Consider the following 6,033-nt stretch of genomic DNA (forward strand, 5'->3'; position numbering starts at 1 on the left):
AAAGTACCCTATTTCATTGAATTTCCATTTCCCCGCCTAAAAGATTATGCTCAGTTTTGCTGGGGATTTCATTCTTAGTTGTAATCCAAGCTCCTTTGCATTTTGGAATATCATATTTCAAGCCCTTGGATCTTTTAATGTAGAAGCCACTAAATTCTGTGTAATCCTGGCTGTGACTCCTTGTTATTGAATTGTTTATTTCTGGATGTTTGCAATATTTTCTCCTTGACCTGAAATTTCTGGAATTTGGCTATAATATTCCTGGGAATTTTCATTTTGGGATCTCTTTCAGGAGGTGATCTGTGGAGTCTTTTGATTACTATTTTACCCTCTGGTTCTAGGATATCATATTTTACCTTCTGGTTCTATGATATCAGGGCAGTTTTCCTTGATAATTTCTTGAAAAATGCTAAGGAAAAGAACCAATATGTTCTAAAATATTTGTAGCAGCTTTCTTTGTGGTGGCAAAGGACTAGAAATTGTGGGGATGCCCATCAACTGGAGAGATGCTAAACAAGTTGTATATGATTGTGATGGAATACTACTATGCTATAAGAAATGATGAGCTCAATGATCTTAGAACATAAAAATACTTGTACAAAATGATGAATAGCAAAATAAGCAGAACCAAGAGAACATTGTATGTAATAACAATAACATTGTTTTAAGAACAACTTTGAGTGAATAAGTCATTTTGACTATTATAAATACCCAAATTAACTACAAAGGACATATGAAGGAAGACACTATCTGCATCCAGAAGAACTGATAAATAGAAGTATGTATAGAATGGTTTTACATATGTATTTGTGCCTAATGATAGCCATCACTAAGGTGGGGGGAGGAAGAAAAAAAAGAAAATTACATGATAACTTTATTATATATTTAAAAGGAATAGCAGCTTTCACATAATAGATGTTCAGTTTCATGTATAATCATCTTTTTTTCTATTCTCCTATATTATGGAAATGCTTGCTTTATTTCCTAAACTCAGAATAAAATGAATAATTTTTTTAAAAAGGATACTGTCCAGGCTCTTTTTTTGGTCATGGCTTTCAGGTAGTCCAGTAATTTTTAGATTATCTCTCCTGGATCTATTTTCCAGGTCAGTTGTTTTTCCAGTGAGGTATTTTACATTTTCTTCTATTTTTTCATTCTTTTTATTTTGTTTGATTGATTCTTTTCTTTTTCCAGTGACTCTAAATTTCATGTTATTGCAACATTCCATTTCAAGTATAGCTTTGTTTTCATTGAAGTAACTTGATAATATAGTTAACATTTGGTTGGAGGTTTTAGATAATGCCAAAAAGATGCATCTTACAGAATTTTCACTCAATATGAATGAATAAATGATTAATACATCACACAAGTAGAACTAGCTTTTTATCTAATCCCATGGATTTATGATGATTACATCTTTAGTATTATTTATAATGAACAATTATATTACCATTAATCACAATGATCATATTAATCATGATGGTCACATTATATCACAATGATAGAAATAAGTATGGAAATATATTATGGAAGTAAAATAGGAAGAATTATTAAGGGTCAGCAATCTGATTAATCATAAACTATTCATTTCTTTAAAATACATGAAATAATCTAATATTCAGTCAAGAAACTTTGGCATAATACTTCATGCTCTACAAAATGCTTTCACACATAGACATTTGAGCTTCCTAACAACTCCATGGATTGACTGTGGTAGGGCAGGTCATTATCACCATCTTCTAGAAAAAGAAACTGAAGTTTACAGAATTTCAGTGAGACTCAAACATAAGCCACAAATTATGGTACATTTTCTAATTTGTATTCAAGAAGGATTCTTAATATTTTATAGAGTCATTATCTTCCAACTGTTCAATTCTAATTTTTAAGGAATTACTTCCTTCAGTTAGCTTTTGTACCTCCTTTTCCATTTGGCCAATTCTACTTTTTAAGGAGTTATTTTCTTTTTCCAAGCTGTTGACTCTTTTATCATCATTCTCTTGCATCACTCTCATTTCTTTTTCCAATTTTTCTCCTCTCTTATTTGATATTTAAAATCCCTTTTGAACTTTTCCAAGAGATTTTTTTGAGGGTTTGAGACCAATTCATATTTCTCTTTGAGGGTTTGCATGTAGGTGTTTTGACATTATTGTCCTTGTCTGAGTTTGTGTTTTGATTTTCCCAATCACAAAGTAGCTTTCCATGGTCAGTGCTTTTTTGTTTGTTTGTTTGTTTTTGTTCATTTCCAGCCTACTTTATGACTTTTAAAGTTGAGCTCTGCTCCTAAGGTCTACGAGGCACTGTCCCAAGCTTCATGTGCTGGGGGTTGGGCCTTGGTCACTAGTTTTCTGTGTTGCCTGTTACACAGGGATTGCCTTGACTAGTCACACCTGTTGCATCAGTTCTTGGACTGGCACTTTGCCTGCTTTGCCGGGGCTGGAGGCTTTATAGCTGGCCTGCTTTGCCACTGGCCTGATGAGCCAGGTCTGAGGGGCTTCCGTTGCTAATCTGTGCTGAGGCTAGAAACCTCTCACTAGCTCACCCAGGCATCACCTGTGCTGAGCTGTGCTCCTCTTTTATCCAAGTGAGACAGACATTTCCTTCAGTCCTTCTAAGTTATCTTGGGCTGGAAAATTGTTTTACTCTGTCCTTTTGTGGATTTTGTTGGTCCAGAAGTCATTTAGGGACTTGATTTAAAGTTGTTTTGAGGGAAACTGGGGAGAGATCAAGCAACTTCCTGTCTTTTCTCTGCCATCTTGGCTCTGCCTCCAAGATTATTACTTTAACGAGCTAGAGAAAAACTAATTTAAAAATTCATCTGGAAAGAGAAAAAGTCTCAGAGGAAATGAAGGGGAAAAAGTAGGAAGGAATGAGCCCTATTAACAACAGACCTCTACACTACAAAGCAATAATCATTAAAAACTGTTTGGAACTAGCCAAAAAATAGAGAAATTAATCATTGGAAGAAATTAGGTACACAACACAGATGCCAATGAATATAGTAACATAGTGTTTAATAAACCCAAAAGCTCCGACTACTATGGCAAGGACTTACTATTTGACAAATACTGGGAAACTGGAAAGATATTTGGTAGAAATTAGGTTTAAACTTAAATCTCATTCCATGTGTCGCAATAAACTCCAAATAAATACATGGCCTAGATTTAAAAGGTCATATCATAAGCAAACCAGAGGAGCAAAGAAGAACATACTTTTTATTATATGACTAGAGTTCATGACCAGACAAGAAATAGAGATCACAGAAGATAAAATGGAAAATTTTTATTACATAAAATTGGAAATTTTTGTACAAACTTAATGAATGCACTTAAAATTTGAAAGGAAATATCCAGTTAAATGGGGGAAAATCTTTGTAGCAAGGTTTTTGATAAAGACCTTTGATAAATGTCTGATATCCAAGGTAGAGCAAGACCTGACTCAAAAATAAAAGAATGATAGCTATTGCCCAAAAGATATATGGTCAAAAGATATGAATGGGCAATTCTTAAAGGAAGAGATGCAAATGATGAATGACCATATGAAAAATGCACAGTCACCAGTGATTAAAGACATACAAATTAAAACAACTCTGAAGTTTCACCTCATATATTTCAAATGGGCAAATATGAGAAAAAAAGGAAAATGCTACATTAAGATAGGTACACTGGTGCATTGTTTGGGGAGATATGAATTAATCCAGCTTTTCTGTAATTTAGAACTAGATCCCCCCCAAAGTCACTCAATGATGACCCAGGGATACCATTATTAGGTTTATATCCCCAATTAAATTAGAGAAAGAGGGAAAAGACCCATATGTACAAAAATATTTATAGCAGCTCTTTCTGTTTTAGGAAAGAACTGGAAACAAAAGGAGTGACCATCAATTGGGGAATGGACAAATTATAGTAGATTAATAGAATGGCATATTATTATGCTATACAAAGTGACAAAAGGGATTGTTTTAGTAAAACCTTGGAAGACTTGTATGAACTGACACAGTGTAGTGAGGAGGGGAATAAGCATTTATTCAGCACTTATTAAGGCAGCTAGGTGGTGCCACAGTGCATAGAGTGCTGGCATGGAGTCAGGAAGACTCATCTTCTTGAGTTCAAATCTTGCCTCAGACACTCACTAACTGTGTGACCCTGGGCCAGTCACTTCACCCTGTTTGCCTCAGTTTCCTCATCTGTAAAATGAGCTGGAGAAGGAAATGGCAAACCATTCCAATATCTCTGCCAAAACAAAACAAAACAGAACAGAACAAAAAACCCCAAACCAAATATAGTCAAAAAGAGTCAGACATGACTGAAAAATGGCTGAACAAAATAGCACTTTTACAAATATTTCATTTGATTCTCACAACAACCCTGTGAGGTTGGTGCTATCATTGTATAGTTAAGGAAATTGAAGTAATCAGAGGTGAAGTGTCTTGGCCAGGCAGGGGAGAAGAGAGGGAGGGAGATATGCACAGTGTTGGCAAAAATATAAGTACAAGAGTAACATTGAAGCATTAAAAAAAGAAAACAGGCACAGATGAAGAAAAAAGGAGTTCAGAGGGAAACAGACAAGTGAGTCAACTTTAATAAGAACATGTTGAATTTATTATGGTTTTTTTTAAAGCAAGTTATAATAGAAATTTGTGGTTTCACATATAATCTTTTTCTGTTTTACTTTGTATATGAAGATATTCTTTCTTTTGGTTTCTTTTTGGTATTTGTTAAATTCAAAATAAAAAAAATCCATTTTTAACACCATAATCTGTTCCCCACCTACCCTTCCAGACTATTTTATATAACTCCCTCAGCCTACTAATTGTTGCTCAAACTCAGCATGTCTTGTCCAGGCCTTGTTTATTTCATGCCTGGGCTACTCTAGTGTATTTCTTACTTTCATCCATTCTTCCATCCCCTTTCAATATGTTCCACTTGCAAGCAGGAATTATCACCTTAAAGTTCCACATAGATCAATCAAAAACAAGTATTTTCTGGAGACACACTGTTCCTAAAGATGTGGAAATTGTTCAGTCATTTCAGCTGTGTCTGATTTTTTGTGACCCCATTTGTGGTGTTCTTGGCAGAGAGACTGGAGTGCTTTGCCATTTCCTTCTCCAGCTCATTTTACAGATGAGGAAACTGAGACAAAGAGGGTTAAGTGACTTGCCCAGGGTTCCACAGCTAATAAGTGTCTGAGGCCAAATTTGAACTCAGGAAGATGAGTCTTCCTGATTCCAGACCTGACACTATCCACTGCACCACCTAGCTGCCCCAATGTGAAAATAGGATAGAAATATACAACATGGCACTCGCATTTGAGAAAATTACTATCTTGTGTGGAAGAAAAGGTTTAAACATATGAAAGAATTAGGGGACAATAGAAGATATCATATAATCTAAACCTAAATTTTGCTTGTCAGATTTTAAGTGTAACAGGAGTTCCAAGGAAGAGATTGGTGTGTGCTGTAGTATTTAAGGAAGGTCCCAGTAAGGAGGTGGGACTGAATAGTGGGTATAGTTTGGAGAGGACGGTGAACCAGATGGGGTAAACCACATGAGCAAAGGTATGGAAATGGAAACAAGCGAGCATGAAGTATGTGAAAGACCTAACAAGACAAAGTCTGTATTAATTTGTAGAAGAGAAGGTTGATTGTGTAAAGGTGGTCTGAGTTGTGTAGGCCCTTCAATGCTAGTTTTCAAAGTATGAGATCTTATATTGGTGTGTTTTCAGCCAAGTCCCTGCCCATAAGGATTTTACATGCTACTGTATATGTATATACACACACATACACAGAGAGATAATATAATACAAAGTAGGTACTAATGGGAATTAAGGGTAAATCCAAACAAATTGCTCTCTGAAAATTTAAGGAGGTAGACAACATTTTTAACAGGATTGAGGGGGTAGTGGTGTCAAAAGTGGTGTCACCAGATTTGAACTTTGAAGGAAGAAAGGGATTCTGAAAGATAAACACCATAGTGTTTATTCCAGATACAAAGGATGGCCTATCTGATTGAATGGATGCAGGGCATGACACATCCA

The sequence above is a fragment of the Dromiciops gliroides genome, chromosome 1 (assembly GCF_019393635.1).
Source record: "Dromiciops gliroides isolate mDroGli1 chromosome 1, mDroGli1.pri, whole genome shotgun sequence".
Classification (NCBI taxonomy): Eukaryota; Metazoa; Chordata; class Mammalia; order Microbiotheria; family Microbiotheriidae; genus Dromiciops; species Dromiciops gliroides.